This window comes from Macrotis lagotis, chromosome X (assembly GCF_037893015.1).
Source record: "Macrotis lagotis isolate mMagLag1 chromosome X, bilby.v1.9.chrom.fasta, whole genome shotgun sequence".
Taxonomy (NCBI): Eukaryota; Metazoa; Chordata; class Mammalia; order Peramelemorphia; family Peramelidae; genus Macrotis; species Macrotis lagotis.
In genome coordinates, this window is record NC_133666.1 from 478,591,960 (window position 1) to 478,612,870 (window position 20,911).

Sequence of the window (20,911 nt, forward strand, 5' to 3'; positions counted from 1 at the left end):
TTGAAATAATTGCAAAAAATTTGAATTTGAGGAGTGGTCTAGCTAGGAAGATTCAATTCTGGGATCATACACTTGCCTGTTTGTTAAACTTGGTTCTAGGTGTGCATAATGGATAGCTCCAACCTCTCTTTCTGATCATACATAGACATAATCTATGACTGTTTCTGATCCAAAAACTGAAGGAGTTTTTTTATTTGAGTTGAGCCAGAACTGGATATCCATGAAAAAGACTTCTACATGTAGGAACTACTCACTGTCTTTCCTCCCTTACAGATTCCAAATGAGGAGGCCACAACTGATGTGAACTTCCAGTTAGGGAAAGAACCAATAATTTAATTATAGCTCATTGTTATCCAGAGTGGTTTTATGATGCCCTGGAGGGTATTTATTGGGCAAAGAACACGGTGCATCTCAACTGCTCCATGTTGATAGAACCATTTAATTAATGATAGGGACTTGATACTAAAGAGATGGACTAAACATTTTCATAGTGTTCTTAACAGACCATCATCAATCAATACAGACGACATTAACTGGTTGCCTTAAGTTGAAGTCAGTCATATCCCAACTGAAGAAAAGGTTTTGAAGGCCATTAGACTCCTTTCAAGTAGAAATACACCTGCTGCTGATTCTATTCCAACAGAGGTATACAATATGGGAGGTCCATTGCTCATCCAAAAGTTGACTGAAATATGGCATGAAGATGTTATCTCCCAGGAATTCAAGGACAATTCATTTTCCACTCTATAAAAGGTAAGGTAATATACATTTCTCTGATAATCGTAGGGGATGCTTCTCTTTTGGTAATTGCTGGTAAGATTTTTCCAAAGTCCTTCTTAATAGACTGCTCTTTCACCTGAAAGATGGTCACCCCCCCAAGAAAGGATAGAAAAACAGTTGATATGTTGTTTGTTGACAGACATCGCCAGGAAAAATGCCAGGAACAGAGCATAGGTCTGTATATGATGTTCGTAGATTTGACCAAAACTGTTGATACTGTCAGTCATGAGAAGTTATGAAAAACTAGGTCTAAATTTGATTGCCCAGAGAAGTACATCACTATTGTATATCAATTTCATTGATGATGTACTTGTCCGGATTCTGGTTAATAGACAATGCTCTCAAAATGTGCCCACCACCAGTGGAGTGAACAAAGGATGTGTTTTTGATCCCATACTTTTTAGCATGTTATTTTCAGCCAAGTTATTGAATGCTTTCACTGAGGACGAACACAGCATCAAAGTCAGCTGCAGCACTGATAGTAAATTGTTCAACTTGAAAGGGTTGCAAGCCAAGTGAAAGACCTAAGTTCATGAAGGACCTTCTATTTGCAGATGATTGTGCATTCAAATGCAACCTCTTAAGCTGAGATTCAACAAAGTATGAATTGATCCTCTGCTGCTTATGCTAATTTTGGCCTAACAATTAACACCAAGAAAATACAGGTGCCCCATCAGCCAGCACCGCACCATCCATATGTGCAATCATCAGTTAAAGCAAATGGAAAGTATTAAGCTTGGTGGACAAGTTCACTTGCCTTGGCAGTGTTCTTTCCAAGGAGGTACACATTGACAGTGAGGTTGACATACATATTGCCAAAATAAGTTCAGTATTTGGGAGGTTCCAAAAGAAAGTTTGAGAGAGAAGAGGCATTACTACCAAACTGAAGGTCTGCAGATACCTTGTGATGATCTCATTGCTGTATGCCTGTGAAATCTAAATAGTCTACCAGTGCCATGCCAAGAAATTGAATTTTCTCCATTTAAATTGTTTTAGGGAGATTCTGAAGATCATGTGGCAGAAGAAGATACTGGAAACTGAGGTCTTTTCTCGATCTATGCTGTCAAATATTCCAACATTACTACAGAGAGCACAACATGGGATTAGGCATGCTGTTAGAATACCAAAAAGACTGTTTTGTGGAGAATTTCCTCAGGGTAAGCACTGACAAGGTAGTCAGAAAAAGCAATACCAGGATACCCTGAAGGTCTCCCTTAAGAACTTTAGAATTGATTGTACAGCATGGGAGAAGATGGCATAGAACCACCCAACATGACATGCCCTCATCAGTGAGGATGCTGCCCTCTATAAGGAAGGTGGAATTGAAGCAACTCAAAGAAAACATGACATGTGTGCATCTAGAGAAAGTACCCCAGCTGCTATTTGTGCCTGAACTGTGGTAGAGTATTCTGAGCTTGTATAGGAGTGATCAGGCATATTTGGACACACCAAAATTTGTCTCAAACATACTGATGTCCTTTTTTATCTTCTTCTTTAATGAAGGACAAGTTAAATAATGTCATGAGAACATATTTCTGCTGTTGTTCTATCTGTTTGGTAATTCATTCTTGTATGTAGATGAAGGAATACTGGAGATAGTTTTCATTTTGCACTCTTCAAAAGGTTAGTAGTCATATGAAGAATTTGCTACCAGCTTTACATCAGGAAGTGATTAGCAGGATTCAATACAGCAGTGAATTGTACCCAGAAGTCAAGATGCTGTTTTGTGGGGCAACTCTTATTCTTCACCTGAAAAACTCTATGGGTTGAAGGATTTGTAGCAAATGCTTGGAATTTCATGTCAATCTCCTCGGTAACCAAGATAGTAAAGAAGAGAATGTGAATTATGTTTGAGAAAATGTGTTTGTACTTCCATTCTTATCACATCTTCTTAGTAAAATCATTTTAAAAAGCTTGGATGATGATGAGTTAAATGATATTAAGTAAGAATCAATGATTTAGAAGAGATTTTCATTGCATCTCACTATTCATATATGAGAGAATACAATGGAAATGGTTACTCAAGATAATGATATTAGGAAGACATTCTTCAAACTCTAATAGCTGTCCTTAAAGTACTGAAGGTGAGGTGCAGTTTGCTTTCATTTGGAAAACCCAATTAGACATTGAGAGCGGTAGCTGGATAAGTATCTCTAAAGAATATATGAACTACAAGTTACAAGGATAATGAAATATTACAGTGTCATGAGAAATTATGAATGTGAAACATTGAGAAATATTTGGGAAGACTCTGATATAGGAAATGAAATTAAAAAAGGAAAACTTAATCAATCAGTTAGCAACCATTTACTATATGCTTACCATTTTTCAAACTCTGTTCTAAGTTTCAGGGATACAAATATAAAAATAAAGTTCATGCTTTCAAATAACCTAAAATTTAACTAAGGACACCTAGTAGAAGTCATTAAAGGGCTAATAAATTTTAAAATATTGGGAAAGAAGACCGTTGTTGCTCAAAGCACTAATTGTTAATCTATAAACATTAAATTATTCTGGTTATTCCAAATGTGACAAGCATCAAATGATGAACAAATTTCTAAACATGTATTCTAAAATATCTAAACTTAAATTATGCCAATGTTACTTACTGTGTGAACATTAACAAGTCATATAACCTCTAAACTTTCAAAATTCTTGAAGATTATAAGTTATATATTCTTCTTACAAAGGTGAACAATAGATCACAAGTTCTCTTTGGTAGAGGAATTGAACACATAATATGTCTTCAGACACAGTCATGGTGGCTGAGTTTACATAAAACACATGATATAATAAACTAAACAACAGCATTACAAAAAATGAGAATTCATAGAAGCAACTAATCATATCTAGTTTGAGATGAAGAGAGGTATTTTATTATAGAGACAAAATTGGAATTAATTCATAAACATTTGACAGAATTTCTACAGACACAGATGAGAGAGAGGGCATAGAGAGGCAATAGAACAATGTCCAACTTGACTGAAACATTAGAGTATCTGTGGAGAGGCATTGAATGAAAAGATGAGAAATATATTAACTTTTTTTTAGGATTTTTTGCAAGGCAAATGGGGTTAAGTGGCTTGCCCAAGGCCACACAGGTAGGTAATTATTAAGTGTCTGAGCCCGGATTTGAAGCCAGGTACTCCTGACTGCAGAGCCAGTGCTTTATCCACTGCGCCACCTAGCCACCCCCGAAATATATTAACTTAAATAATATGACCTAATGAAAAGTTAGTCTTCATTATCTTGCTCATTATGAAACTACTTAATTGACGTGAAATAGATTATTGCTTTAATTCTCTACTATAAATATATATACATACATACACACGGACACATATCTTTAAATAAATGTAAATTATACAATAATTATGTGTACAGTAGGATCTAAGTGCACAAACCATTCACAAACACATTTTACTTCTCAGATCAAACTGAATTTAGGACTATTTTAAATATTGAGTTTCATCTCTAAAGATTGGGATTATTTTTTTGAGAATAAAGTTTGACATTTTATTCACATAACTGCATTCTCAGAAATAAGCTACCATCTGGGAAAAGTCATATAGCCCATAAGTTCATTTTCACTTGTGATTACATGTGGAAACTCATCTTTAATTGAAAATAAATATTGCATTTCAGGAAAAAGTGAAGTACAATTAATTTTTTTGACATCCCATCTTATCTAAAATGTTTAGAACATTTTTGGTTCATCAATATAATTCTACATAAAATATTGCTGAATCTAATAAAGGGAAATGGATCATAATATGTCAATAGTATTTTGCAATTTATAATTTAAACAGGTTGTGCTTCATAATTGGCTATTTCATGCAAGAATTGACAATCTAAGGGTTCTAGTATAGTATGAAGGAAAAAATACTAAGGAGGTAGAGAAGCAGGAGGTCAAGTTTAATGCCAGCTTTATTACCATTTTGCTAACAACTTTTATATTAGTAATTTATTGTATTCAATGAATCATTCTTCATCTCACTGTTTCTCATTCTTCCATTTTCAATAAAATGCTAAGATGTGTCTATTTCAACTTTGGAACAACTCTTAAATATGCCCTTATCTCTCCCCAATACATTAATCACCCTGGTACAGGTCTTAATCACTTATTTCCTGAATTGTTGTATCACCTGATAATGGATCTGCCTGCCTCAAGTCTCTTTCCACTCAAATCCATTCTTCTTTCTGTCACTAAATTTATTTATCTAAAGCACAAATCCTATCCTGTCAGTCCCCCAATTTCCTTCACTCAGTAAAGTCTAGTGACTCTCTATGTTCTTCTATTTCCAATACAAAATCTTCAGCAATTCTAAGCTCTTTATAACATGACTTCCTCCTACTACTCCAACTTACATTTTACAATGTGCCCTACAAACTGCAATTCAGTGATACCTTCTGCTTCTCTAATAACAAGGCCTTGTTAGTCTAGGCATTTCTAACCTCCTTGCATGTAATATTCTCCATTCTCATTTTCACCTATTTTATTGTCACTTTGTTTTCTTTTAGGTTTTTGCAAGGCAATGGGTTTAAGTGGCTTGCCCAATGTCACACAGTTAGGTAATAAATAAGTGTCTGTCCATTTTTGCATTCCCTTTATTTCTCTAATTTACTTGAGGAAATTTTCTTGTTGATTTTTTTTTAGTGTCTCTTGTACAATATTGCAAATCTCTGCCCATAAGTTCTTAGGCATTCTTTCTATCAGATCTAATTCCTTCAATCTATTTGTAAACTCAATTGTACTTTTAAAAAGCATGTTATTTAGGTCATTCTTATATGTAGTTTTTAAAAATCATTTCTAGATATTGTAGATTTTAAAAGAACTTTAGTTTCTTAATCATCAGTGATTGAATAATAAGCTTGTATTATTCTAATATTGAATGGTTTGTCTTAGATGTGAATATCATTCTTTTATTTTTGAGTTTATAGACCAGTGCTACATTTGTTATTCTTTTATTGACTATGAAGATTACCCCATTTCTTCGAAGAGATTCTTTTCCACAGTAGTAAATGTAGTCAATTCATTTATTTCTGCCTCTTTAAGTATCAGGTGCACATAAAATGTTGATGTTTAATATTTCCATATTCTGTTTGGCCACATCTAACACCACATCTTATACAGTTATCTTTACAAATTCATATTTTCCTTTCATTGACAGTCATATCTGAAAGAGAACTTCCTTTTGGCTTTGGTCTTGCTGCTTTATTAATCCTGGACCTACTTATAGTTCTCCATTGTTCCCCAGTAATGAATTGGACACCTTCTGACTAGAGCAGTTTATAGTTTGATTTCCTTTCTTTCATCATTTTGTGCTCTTCATGGATTTTTTTGTCTAAAATACTGTAATAGTTTGCCATTTTCTCCTCCAGTGGATCACAGTATATAATAGGTCAATAAATATTTATTCCATTTTATGTTTTTCTTTCAGAGTTGGACATTTTCATTATCTGTAGAATAGATTTAAAATAGCCTTATCTAGTATTTTTGAGTCTATATATATATATATATATATATATATATATATATATATATATATGAAGTTATAGCCATTGTGGGGTGGTTAGATGGTGCATATAGTCAGTGAGGACTCTGGCCCTGGAGTCCGGAGTATCTGAGTTCAAATCTGACCCCAGACATTTAATAACCTAGCTGTGTGGACTTGGGAAAGCCACTTAACCCTATTTGCCTTGCAAAAACCAAAACCTAAAAAAAAAAGAAGTTATAGTCATTGCTTCTGAATTCAGATATGTGATATGGAGAGCTTAAAGGGAAAAAACACTGACATCTTTTTCTATACTTCCTCAATATAAGATCAGATATATTTTTCGCTTGAATTATATTTTAGTATTGTCATCTTATCTGCCTTCCACTGCCATTATTCAAATTGTCTAGTTGACATACATTCTTTGTTATTCTATCATAATCTCAAAATTAACCTGCCACTAAATGATTTTGTGAGGTAGAAATGGAGGACAAGGGAAGGGAATCACTTAAAACCTAAAAAAAAAAATCAGTTTTATGATGTTTAAAATAAAGAGATCTAATTAAATTATTATAAAGTTTGATTTTAGTCAAACAGTGGCATCATTCTGTGACACTGTGAAAGAAATGAATTCTAGGAGAGATTTGAAATCTAATTATGATTTTCATAACTGACTTTCAGGAACTTAGTTATCTCAGTTCCTATACTATAAAATAATATCTCTTTCTTAATTAAACTTCTATTAAAGGCTCATGCAGTAGAAAACTATACAGAATGTACACATATATGATACATAAATGTCACAAAAACCCTCATTTGACATTGAACATAATTAGCCAATTAATAAGTTTGTATTATATAATTAATATGTATTAGCCTTTGTGTTAGATGTTAAGCAATCCATATATGGAAGAAAGATATCCCTTGACATCAAGAAGCTTATTTTTATGGAAGAAATATAAGATCCATAGATAATTATATATCAAATATAAATAAATGAATATAGAATGTGATTTGTGTGATAGTATAACAATTTAGAAAATCACTAAAGACTTCTAAAAAGAGATGGAATTTGATTTGGGTATGCAAGCAAATTAGGAATAATAAGAGGTAAGATAATGAGAGAATGAGCAGCCCAGTCAGAAGGTATAGCTTGTGTAAAATATGAGGCATAAAACTTTTTGAGGGGAAGGGAAGAGAATTAGGAACAGCAAGTAGAAGAGTTTAGTTGGAGTCTGAATTCTTCTGTCTTCTTCATATATCCTATATAAAGATATTACCCTAAGCTCAGTTATTTTATAAGAATTGACAAGATCTCATTTGAGATACTCAACTTATTCCAAATGGCCCTATAATTGATCTTTCTTCGTAGTATTATTATCATTTTTTTTATTTTTGTTTGCCACTGAACTCTAGTGATTCTGAAGGAGAAAGTGAAGCTGACAAGTTTGTGAAACTCAGTCTCACTCAAATTCAGTTCACATGCAAATTAAAACAACACACTATTTCTTACTTGCTATTTTTATGCTTATTTCTTTCATAAATGTTGTGTACAGCTTTGGCAAGGAGTTAATTAGATTAATAGGAAAAGACTTTATATTAACTGGGTTTTTTCCATATTATTTGAGAGTACTAGTGAGGCAGAGGAACACTGGGCACAGAGAAACATTGTAATTTTTGTTTGTATTGGAGACAACTTTTGCAATTTTTCATTATTGTTGAAGTACTCTCCATTCTGTATTGATTTTGTAAATCCCACTTAGCAATAGGCTCCCTACATCTATTCCTATGTCTTTCATCCTAAGCCACTTTGTACTTAACTGTAGGTGGCCATTTGACTAACCTTGGTCATATATACTTGTCCTTGGGACAAGCACAGTAAATGTAACTCATGCACAGTAGACTCTACCTCATACCTTATCAGTGTTAATCACTCCTCAAATACAACCTTCATTCCTATCATCATAGAAATGTATTTAAGAAAGTTTCACCACTTTATCAGCCCTTTTTTCCCTCTTTCTATTTGACTCTATGTGACAGCACTATTTACAACTGTGAAGTCTTCGCATTATGGTCACATCTCTTAACGAATTCGTATCCCTCTATAAGATGTTTGACTGATTAGGTTTCTCTATCACATGTCTATTAATTGAAAGTCTTAATATTTGATTTTCTCATTTTTACTTTTGCACTTTAGGTTCAGAAGATTCTGTGAATTCCCCATGAAATTCCCCAAATTTCATCCTAGGGCAACAGTAACAAGTCGCCCCTGAAGAAACAAACTGCCAACATAAAGAGAAGTTGGAAAATGCCTCATTCTTTCTCCCTTCCCCTTCCCCATCCATTTTTCCCTGTCATTTCTTCCTTTTTGCTTCATCCTCCTCTTCTTTCCCTTCCTCTTCTTTTCCTTCTCCTCCTCTTTCTCCTTTACACTCTTCTACTTCTTTTTCTCTTTCTCTTTCTCTTCCTTCCATATTTTCTATCAAAAAAAGTAAGATAATTTACTTTTATCCTATACAGGCTTTTAAAAAGTCTTTGTGTTTTAAATGAAACTATTTGTATGCTCCTTTAAGCACAAACCATTGTGGGTTTCATTGAATGGTCAATAATAGGCCCAGCCCAAACCTCTGACTTATTGTTTATGTTTTGATAGCCTAGGAGTGCAAATAGCAGACACTTTTTCCTGAAAAATTATGAGACACTTATTCATTGAATGGAACCCAAAGACATTTACTTCTCCCTGGGTCATCTCCAGGCATCTTGACTTTTTTTCTCACTGAACTCTTGATGGTTCTGGAGGAGAGAGTAAGACTGATAACTTTGCAAAGCTCTGCCTTGATGTATTGGATTTCTTCAAGAACAAAAAACATATTGTTTTATAATGTCATTTTAAACATGATTTTAGCACATATACCCCATCTCAAAATTTAAGCTTATAAACACTTATGGACTGATTTGACTGTCAAATGTCTTTTGCTATAAAAGCAAACAAAAATATTTCCCTGTCCTAGAATTTTCTCATTATTCTATACCTATTTCATACTTCACATGTCTATCTTGATTTTAGCTTATACTCCAACATTCCCACTTATTAAAGTCACTATTAAAGAGTTTTAACACTTGTTTGTTCTTCATTTCTTTTGTTACTATTTTGTCCCCATGATCTCATAAAACTCTGAAGTTTTGATTTGTTTTTTATTTGTTGGTTTTTACTCATCCAATCCTGATAAGTTATTTAGTGCAGAACACTATGGTTCTTCAATGATGTCTGATTAAAAAGTTTTCTATATTATCCTTAGTGCATTTGAAAATTAATAAATTAATACCATAAATGTCAGGAGTAACTAAGAAATCAAAACATTAAAAATATACTTCTATTTCTTGGAAAATTGTTCATAAAATATTTGTGGAAGAGGTTGAAATAGAAGCTAATAAATATTTATATTTTATATATTTTAGCAGCTAACTTTTGTGACAGAGAAAAAAGTTGCAAAAGGAAATTTGTTACTTTCAAATCTTTCTTTAAAATGAAAAAAGTAAAAAACAATGTATATGTTCTCTTAGTACCTTTTACTTGCATTTAAGTATATCTCTTAAAAATATCCATGTAAATTTTGAAATATTACTATTTTTTTCATTTTGTGATAACCGGAGGAATCACTGATCAAAGGTTTGTGATTGATTAAATTTCTATGCACAAACAAATTTTATTTCTTGTGTAAAAACCATTTGAAAATTCTTGACAGGGGCAGCTAGGTGGCGCAGTGGATAAAGCACTGGCCCTGGAGTCAGGAGTACCTGGGTTCAAATCCTGTCTCAGACACTTAATAATTACCTAGCTATGTGGCCTTGAGGAAGCCACTTAACCCCATTTGCTTTGGGAAAAAAAAAAAAAAAAAGAAAGTTCTTGACAGGATTTGATTGAAGGCTACACTTGTTAGGTGAAATAAAACCTTGCTTACTAACTCTTGAAATATTAGAAATATGAGTCATATCTTAAATTATAAATACATAGGGAATTTACATAGAGTTGGCAAAAATTTATTTTTTGTTTTAATGTGTATGTACATTTGTTTGTCTATATACACGTGCATACATATATAGCTATTATATTTGATTTTCTGTAGTACCTTATGGATTTTATTTTCTTCTTTAAAAACATTATTCTGGGAAAGGGTAATACAGTTTTACCAGTCTTCCATGAAAGGGTCCATCACATACAAATACACATGCAGAGAGAGAGAGAGAGAGAGAGAGAGAGAGAGAGAGAGAGAGAGTAGCAGAGAACAAATTTATATAATCTATAAACCAGGTTAGGTGATGAAAATTTTAGACAGGTTTACAAAGTATTTCAATGGTTGTTTATTTGTGTTTCAAATGGATTATGAGAAATCTAAGGGTGAGTTAGGTGGTAGTGGATAGAGTACTGGCCCTGGAGTCAGGAGTATCTGAGTTCAAATCTGGCCTCATAAACTTAATAATTACCTAGCTGTGTGGCCTTGGGCAAGCCACTTAACCCTATTGCCTTGAAAAAGAAAAACCTTAAAAAAACCAGCAAAAAATACTTATGATGTCCTGGAATTTGATTTTTGCTGTCAAGAAAGGCAGTCATACTGCCTAGCATGATATCCCTAAATTGTATTGTAAGAAATAAAATATACATAAGAACAAAAAAAATTCATGTGTCTAATTTAAGAGATGACATGATTTAGATGGCATGAAAATATGTTATATAGATTGGTGTTATTATTCTATATTTGTTCAGGTAACAGTGCGTCACTTGTATTCACATCTGCCTATACTTTAACATTTTTTATTGTATTCTCTGAAACAGAAATATGATTAAAAATATTTGCTCTAAACAACTTTATAAAAGTAAAAATCACTTTTTCCTTTTTATTTATAGGAAAATTTTTGCAAGAAGACAGAACAAATATGTGTTTTTTTTCCTGCGTGTGTGTGTGTATGTGTGTAAAATAGAACACTATGATTTAGACAGGGATAAACCATTTTGTTGACATTATTAAAAATTAAACACATTTTATATGAATATAAGTAGCTATTGGTTTACCTTAGATGTCTTTCCAAATGCATATATTTTATATTACATAGATTAATTTCTTCATAATAATCCTTTTACTCCAATAATATGTTAATTTATCTAGTAAATTAGATACACAAAACTTTTGAAGGAGAATGCAAGTAGATTTTCTGACTAATGTAAACTGTTCTTATTAACTTCTCAGTTTGAGGAAAAGATGTAATTTTTTTTTCTTTGTAGCTGTCATATACTATACACATTGAATGAGGCATACACAATAAATAAAAGAAAGAGAAATCAACAGCTTTTATCTCCCCAAAGACAAAAGTCTTAGTTTGAAGGAGAGGATTGATATCCAACTGAAAAGTGATGTTGGAACCCATTTACTTTTTATCAAACTCTGAGGGAAAAGGGTAATATTTTGCTTTACTATTTCAAAAACAATCTCAAGCTCTGTCAAGAAGTATTTGTTTTGTGACAAACAACACTCTTGTCTGTTCAAAATACAAACAGGGACTTGCTGTTGTACCTTCCCAACTATCCATTTTTAGACTTCCTAACTCAGTAATATGTTGGCCTTTGGATTTTTCAAAGTATTATTCCTTTATCAAAGAGGGTTTGTTGGTTCCCCACTAGAGATTTTAAAGGATACCATAGACAGTGAACAATCCTTATAATTTAGATATAATCCTCTTTGAGAGCAGCAAAAATTATTGGTACCCTCCATTTCCATGATTTATGTATTCTTTGAGTGAGTTTATATGAGTAGTTTCCAAGAAAGGCAGCCTACAGGGGAAATTTTTCTGGATTATATAAACCCAGAATTAATAAACTAAAGTTTTATTCAAATGAACAACACTAAGAAACCATTTTTAAAAGTATATGTTGAGGTCATAGCAGAAATAATTTTTTCCTGAATATATATTCAACATAGTCTTAAGAAGTTATCTCTCTAATTTTTGCCTCAATTGTTCATTTATTTTCTTTTTTTTATATCCATTTGTACACATATATTTCCAAGTTATAAAGTTTCCCTCCACCCTCCCTTACACCCCCTTTCCCTCAGTTGGGAACAGTCAGGTTAGCATTTTACATACATATTTTGTTAAACATATTTACAAATTAGTTAATTTGGGGCATAAGGAATCAGGATTAAGGGGAAAAGATACATAAGAGATAATTTTTATAAAGTGTTCATCACATTCAGTAGGGGTGGTTTTTTCCCTGTGTTTTGTTATGTTTTTCTTCCTCTGGCTGGGGAGAACATAGTCCATAATCTGTCAAATACCATTGTCTTAACTCTCTGAACTGCTGAGAGGGGTTGATTCCATCAAGGTTGTACATCTCCTAATGTTGATGTCTAAATTGTTCTCTTGGCTCTATTCCCTTTACACAGCATCAGATCCCTTAAGACATTTTATGCTTCTCTTGAGTCTGGCCACATATTGTTTTTTTTTTAAAGAACAATAATATTCCAGAGTATTCATGTACCATAGTTTATTCAGCAATGCCTCAATTGATGGCACCCCCCCCCCCAGAATTTCTAATTCTTTGCCTCTACAAAAAAGGCTGCTATTGCTATTTTGGAACATGTAGGAATTTTTCATTTTTTTACTATTTTTCTGGATATAGAATTGGAATTGTTGGGTCAAAGGATATGAACAGTTTAACTGCTCTTTGGGCATAGTTCCATATTGCTTTCCAGAAATATCGGAGCTATTCACAACTCAACCAGCTGTGTATTAGTGTCCCAAACCTCCAACAACCTCCCCAATATTGATCATCTTCCCTTTTTCTCATTTGGGTATGAGATGGTAGGTCATTGTTGTTTTTGTATATCTCTACTCAGTAGTAATTTAGAACTTTTTTTTCATATGCTTATATATAGCTTTAATTTCTTAATTTGAAAACTGTCTGTTCATATTCCTTGACCGGTTATCAATTGCACAATAATATGCATTTACTTTCTCTCCTCTCCACACACCATTTTAAGGGAATGAAAGGAGTGGAAAAAAAAGGAAAAAAAGTACTTGTGATAAACATGCATAACAAAAAAATACTACATTTTTGCCATGTCCAAATGTCTTTAACTATTATTATTTTTATTATTACTGTTAGATTGACCAACATAACAGAAAAAGAACATGAGAAATTTTGAAGAGGGGGTATGTGGAAAATGAGGAATTAGTGTACTATTGGTGGAGTTGTGAACTGAATCAGCAATGCAGCAGATAAATTTGGAACTAGTTCCCAAGGATTGTTAAACTATGCAAACCCCTTGACCTAGCAATATCTATTCTCTATTCCAAAATAAATAAAACAAAAGGGAAAAAGACCTACATGTGGAAGCACATTTATAGCATCTCTTTTCTGGTGACAGGGAATTAGAAATTGAAGGAATATCCATCAATTGGGAAGTGACTGAACAAATTGTGGTATGTTATTCTGAAATAAGAAATGATGTGATGAAAGTGTTACAGCTCTTTTAGAATTTGTCTAGTAGGTTTTCCTGTTTATTCTAGGAAGACCAGAAAATATTGATGAGCAAAATGTTCAGAATAAAAAAAAAAACTAGAAAGGCTTATGAGCTGCAGCAAAGTGAAATTTACTGCGTACAAAGTAACATATATATTGTAAACTGATTAGTTGTGAATGACTTGGCTCTTCTTAAGAGAAGTCTGAAGGGCTTATGATGAAAAATGCTATCCTTTCCCAAACTGAAGTATATTTTTTCAGAAAATTTTCTTGGGGCGGCTAGGTGGTGCAGTGTGACCTTGGGCAAGCCACTAAACCTTGCAAAAAACCTAAAATATTTTTTCTTGAATTTTTAAATTATTTTCTTGCCATAAATTTTATGGAATTGTTTTGATAGACTACACATATAATCTAAAGGGAAATGCTACCTTTCTCAATGGGAGTAGGGCAGGGAGGCAACAAGGAAGAGAATTTGGAACTCAAAGTTTTAAAAATTAATGTTAAAATTGTTTATACATGTAATTGGGAGAAATAGAATGTTTAATAAAATTAGATCTGAGAGTAAAAGAAAAATTATAAAAAAATGAAAATCATTATAGGCATTGTTTCTTTAAATAAAAGAAATGACCTTGAAAGGAGAACAAGAAAAGAACATTCAAGATTCATCATACTCTGAAAATTGTAACCAATATAAAACTGTAAGAATCATAAAAGTAAGGGTTACAGATGAAACAGGAACTTAAAGTCAATGGAAAATAGAAAGAATGGGAGTGGCTAGGTGGCACAGTGGATAAAGCACCAGCCCTGGAGTCAGGAGTACCTGGGTTCAAATGTGATCTCAGACGCTTGATAATTACCTATCTGTGCGGCCTTGAACAAGCCACTTAACCCCATTTGCCTTGCAAAAACCTTAAAAAAAATAGAAAGAATGGACCTATCTCCTACTAAAATCTCTAGAATGAATATTTTGAAGAAATTGTTCAAATACTAAGGATTCATAGTCATATTTACAGAAATCTATGTTGCAACTGTGATAAAGGAAAGGATAAATATATTGGGTTATATTACTCAAAAATTCAAAAGCTACAGTTGAACAAGTAATATTTTACCCAATAAAATTGCATTTTAAATACCTTAGAATAATTTAAAGTATTCTTAATGAAAAATAAAAGCAGAATTGAGGAGAAACCTTTAAATACAAATATGAGTCAAGGGAAATTTAGAAAGTTAAAAACATTTGGTTATTAAGAGCTAATTTGTTGCACGTCATGCAAGGGAAGGGAAGGGAAGGAATGAATGCAAGGAAAGAAAGGCAAGAGAAGGCAAGGGAAAGGAAGAATGATGAAATGCATGCATTTCAATGTGGTGGGCAGAAAAAGAAAATATATTTGAACACAAATATTTTATTGGTCAAAAAAGAATTAAAACAACATATAGGGCCCTAAAGAGTTTTGTTCCATCACATAGTTCTAAGATAATTAAAGAAAAGGGAGCAAAAAGGAATATAAGGGCAAATAACTTAATATTTTTCATAAATTGTATATTCAAGACAAAGAGTATACAAGCACAAAGAAGGGGATAAAGTGAGTAACAATCTCCTGAACTGCCTTCAAATCAAAGTAGCAAAATTAGTGTTGAATACCAACATACACACAGAGAGCCTGGTATCAAATATCTTAACAACAATCAGAAAGCAGGCCAGGAGAAGGAAAGAAAAGAAGATGACACATAGGAAAGTTAAAGTCAGGGGAAAATAATCATATTAAAAAAGAGAAAATGTGAATATTATGAGAAAATGAAGAATGGCTCTTATTCACTAAATGAAGAATGCCTCTTATTCATTGAATAAGGAATGCCTTTTATACCCTGCAGTGTACTTCCTTTTGGATAAGAATTAGTGAGAGCAAGTAGGAATGAAATCTGAATTATTAGAGGAAATATTTAAATTAACAAGATAATATGTAATTTCAATATTTGATTTTTTTTCTATCTGCATGCTGTTTCATGCACTAGAATATAATCTCCTTGAAGAAGAGACATTCATTTTTATCAGTTTTTTGGTCACTAGCAAAATGCCTGGAAGATATGATGAAATTAAGCACTATTTGTTGATTATTTTATTTTAACCCACTCACATTGAAGAAGAGGAAACAGAGACACTGCCAAATTAGGAACTGCAACCTATTCTTTGTCTAAAGCAGATCTCTATCAGATGGGTCATTTAAATTCAGCAATCCCTAATACCCACATGGATTAGACAGACAATTTCTAGTCTCGTGGATCTTAATAAATTATTGCAAAGAAGAAGGATACTTTTTTTTTTTTTCCTTCTTGATGACCATGTTCTCAAACTGTCCTCCATGGGCTACTTGTTGGTGAAGTTTTAGCTTAGAAATAAAAGAATTCCAGCATGGGAGAGAGCAAGACATTGTCAAAAAAAATAATGACATTCATCAGTAATGTTTTGAAATGATATTTCTGTTACATATCTTCATCTGAAGCTCTTCCAATTGCTTTTATTGGATCTATCCTTGGAATAGTTTGGGGAAGTTAGAGAATTTCCATTCCTGGGGTCTAGAATAGCATCTTTCTCTGGGTTTCCCAGAATTTCAAAGGGTCAGGATGCTTGACGTTACTTAAGTCACAAAGGGCCCATAACATTGTCTGACTTCCTTTCCTACCCTTGAAGTCCCATTTCTAATTTGGAAAAAAATAACAGGCAAGGGAGAGCAAAATTTCAGGGGAAGAACAAGTCCAGGGTGATTACAATATTTTGTCAGTACTGCTAACAAAAAAAAAATACCCTGTGATATAAGAGTTAGGATAATCTGCTTTTTTACAAATAGAGTTAACTTTTATTGCAGCTTAATTTGAACTCAAATCTTCCTAACTTGAGTCTCACATTCTCATCCACTGTTCCACTTATAAGCCTAAAATCAATCACTCAATCAATAAAATGCATTCCTTATGGTTCAGAGAATTAATGACTAATTCAAAATATCACAGATAAAAATACCCAAAATAATCTCCAAGGTGAATGCTGTTTATTAAATTTGCAAACAATGAAGACATTTAAATATAAGCATTTCTATTAATTCTCTAAAAGTATCATCCATCTACTCTACATTTTTGAAATATCTCCCTATTTCTGTATATGTGCTCTCTCTCTCTTTAGAATGTAAGCTTCTTAATACAGAGCCCCCCATTTTTTTCTTTCTCTGAATCTCTAAATACATGTCTTCCAAGTATACTTGAAAAGAACCGTAAGGAAGTTAGAAGCTAGAATCATCTTTATGCTTCCAATAATTCAGTCATGAATTTCAAATTTTTATTAGTTCCTTAAAAGTAGTTCTACAGGGGTGGCTAGGTGGTGCAGTGGATAGAGCACTAGCTCTGGAGGCAGGAGTATCTGACTTCAAATCCAGCCTCAGACACATAATAATTACCTAGTTGTGTGGCCTTGGGCAAGCCACTTAACACCATTCATTGCCTTGAATAGAAACCTAAAAAAAAGTAGTTCTACAATCTTATTAATTCTTGGAAATAATTTGTGTTGATAAATCCAAAAATTATTTATTTGCTGATACATTAGGTAAAAGAGGAATCCTGTTCTCAAGGGAGGCTAATTGAGAAAATATGGAATAAGAGGAAAATGGATATAAAAAGGGAAGCAAACAAAATACTGTTATGTATGCATAAATAGTATGCAATACAAATAAAATATACAAATATAAAAAGTATAACTTTTTCAGAATTTTGCAAACATTTTCTAAATATTAGAAAATAGATATTAGACCTAGGATTTCTATAATATAAGGAGCTCTTGGGTGAAGAAATTGACTCTACCAATGAAAGTCAATATCTGTCTGTGTCTTTGTAGTCTTAGAGAGATGTCTAAAGAACTGAGAAATTATGACTTACACAAGCTTACATAGGCAGTAAGAAACTTGAATTTCAGGACTTCCTGTCACTGAAGACTGTTTTCTATTCACTATACAATTCTACTTGTCAAAATAGAATATTCTAATAATAACTGAATTGAAATTATATTTTCATAGCCTCAAATGACAAAAAGAAGATAGAAAATTAGATTTTTTTTCAATGGGCAACTAACCATCCTGGTACAGTGTATTATCTTAGTTCTTTCATATACAAACCACATTAATTTCTGTGTCTCATTTTCATCATTAGTTACTGAAGAACAAAGAAAAGAAAAAGAAGAAAAGACAAGAAGATGAAGAAAATCTAACTTCTTTCTAGCTCAAAATTTGTTTTGCTATTATCCTTGAAACCAAAACAATAATTTAGATATGATATGGCTACAAAGGAGAATTTTAACGTAATTTTGTCCTGGATTATTCTGCTATGGAGAACAGTAGTCAATTTAGATTTTGTTAAAATTAATTGTTATTGTGTATACAGTGTTGGTGGTTTACAAAAATCTTTCCATATATCATCTTATTTTATCTTTTAATTGAATTAGGTTGAATTAAATTTCTGAGGTCTTTTTCCATGCTGAAAGTCTGGGATTATATGATCTACTAAGAAGTACAGATATTGTTATTCTTATTTTGTAAATGAGGCCTTAATGTATATGGAATTTCATTAACTTTCTCAAAGTTATACAGTTAATAAATAGTCAAGGAAAGACTTGAACAACTCCAAATCCAGTGATTCTACTTCATCAAAAAGCACTGAAGTTAAAAATAAATTTTGGTGGCTATACTAAAATAATTCTTTATCAATTGATATTACAAGTATTCTATTTCATTTTCTCATCAAATTCAAGTAAATATATTCTTCAAAGTATTATTTCTGTGAGTGTATAATAATAAACTATACAAAAAAGTTGCTTAACAGATGTTTGTATGATTTCATTGAATAATTTTCCCCTAGATATATTTTAATTGAAACACATTTGCACAGGATTCATTTTTGCTATAACCTATTTCCAAGGAGAAGACTATTATTCTATAGATCTCTCTTTCTTTATATTATGGAGTAATTTTGAATCTTCCTAACATGAGAGATCTTAGTGAGATTAAATTCATACTACATAGGTTTGATTGATATTAATTTAGTGTTAAAAGCACTATGCAATTTGTACTTTTCAGAGAATTACTTTCATTTATTTGTTTTCCTGATATTAATATTCAAAAAAATAATGTTTTAGAGACTATCTGGATTATACCTTGATTGATAATAGTATTTGTGAATTACATATAAACATCTGAGAAATAAGTTAAATAAAAAAAGTTAATGATTAAAAACTTTGGCAAATAGGTGAGACAATTAAAAAAACAAAATTAATTAGCATAATCTCTTTATATATGAACCTATAGAGTACTGGTTAAATTACATTTTATCCTTTTCATATCAGATAATTAATTATATTTAAGTATATACTTTATTATTCAAAATTTTAAGGAAAACTTCAGTAAGCAGTAGCATAATTTTTAAAAGGATACAACAATACATAAATATTCTTTCTAATTCTAATGTGGAACTTCCCATAATTTTTCACTTCTTGTAATAAAGAGGAACATATATTCTATCATAAATAATCTTGGAAGATAGAGGAGGAGAATAGGGGAATTAAAAAATTTTAAGCAAAATTTTAAGATAAATGATTACTAAATTAATTAAAAATTAATTAGTTGCAAATTCAATTTCCCATGGTCCTCTGAAAGAACAGTTAGAAATAGTCAAGGTAGCTCTCATCATTGAGAACACTTTAACTCAATACATTTTGAATAACTTTGAAAGTCTTCATGAATTTTGAGTTTATTGTGTTTTAGGAGTATAACCTCTAAACATTCCTTGAAGTAGTTTTAGGTAAGTTTTCTAACACAAGAATTTCAAATAATACAGAATAGCAAAGTTATAAAGAACTTACCTGTACAGCTTGTCAGCCCTGGGAGGCTTGCAGAGATTGGAAGTATAAAAGTAAAATTAAACATTTGGTGAAGGGAGGGAAAGAGTTCTTTTGACTTCACAGTCTACTCAGCAAGCTTCAGAAGTCACAGTTCCCTTCTAGTTACATACACTTGTGCTTTTAGTTCCTGATCCTGACAGTATGTCACTGCTTTCTGAGTGCTATTTTGGGTGCTCTGAGTAAAGCTAGGAACACTGGGACTTTTGTGTAAAATATCATAAGGGCCTCTGATGTTCATTCAGAGACTGGAATTAAGATGCAGACAGCTCCAGCAAGCAAGGCCCAAGCAGATTTTTTTTTCTTTTCTTCACAGAAGTCCCCACCAGGGAATAAAGTACTTATTGGCCAGTAAGGGAGGTGATGAGGTGGTAATTCATCTTGTGGGAGCGAACTTTGCAAGTGAAAAGGACATGCCCTCTTATTTAGAGATTAGCCAGTGAAACAAATGATCATTTTAGAGCAGTCAGAAAAGTTGCTTAAGAGAAGGTTTTGTACAGTCTATTTATGCCTTCTGGCAGTTTCTTTACTAAATCATTTCTGTTCAGAAATCAAGGAAAGTACAGCATGAGAAAGCAATGGCCAAATTATAATTTATAGCCTCAGCTGCTTCACAGTGGTTTTAGTAAACTGAATTTTTTTTTCTTTCTAGTGTTGTTCATGCAAGCTATTTTTAGTGGGGATTATTAAATACTTTTTCTGGCTATGCATCCTCTGACCTAATCAGACTTAAGTAAGAAAGAATTGGGCAAACAGTCGTTTGAGACATGATAGCTGCTTTAAAAAATAAAAAGCTTTAATATTTTCAGTTTTGTAATATGCAATTATCCATGAAAAGAATGTAACAGAAACAATAATCTTCTTGAGTTGTGTTGCCATTGGAGTGGAAAAGAGGGAAAGAGTGGGGGAAGAGAAGGAAGAGATGTAGGGATATTCATTCATTGTTTGTGTGATACTGTATGATATAAAATCTGCATGATATAAAATAAGGCCCAGAACGGCCTTAGTTATTGACAAAGGCTTAAATTGAGGCATAAGGGGGTGAGGATTCAGAAGTTGTCATATTTCCAAATGCCACCCTGCCTTTTCTCTTTTGAAAATGGAATAGGATGTCTTCCATGTCATCAACTGTCATTCATGTAGGAATTAAAAGTTACATAATGGTATGGTGTTACTTTTTAAAACAAC

The 20,911-nt window shown here is 32.4% G+C and overlaps 1 non-coding gene across 1 annotated transcript; it reads left to right on the forward strand.

Moving 5' to 3' along the window:
- The first annotated feature begins 13,785 nt into the window (after nt 1-13,785).
- Nucleotides 13,786-13,848, forward strand: LOC141503795 (U7 small nuclear RNA). The gene has a single exon (XR_012473101.1). It is a non-coding gene; the product is annotated as a U7 small nuclear RNA (small nuclear RNA).
- Nucleotides 13,849-20,911: the final 7,063 nt, after the last annotated feature.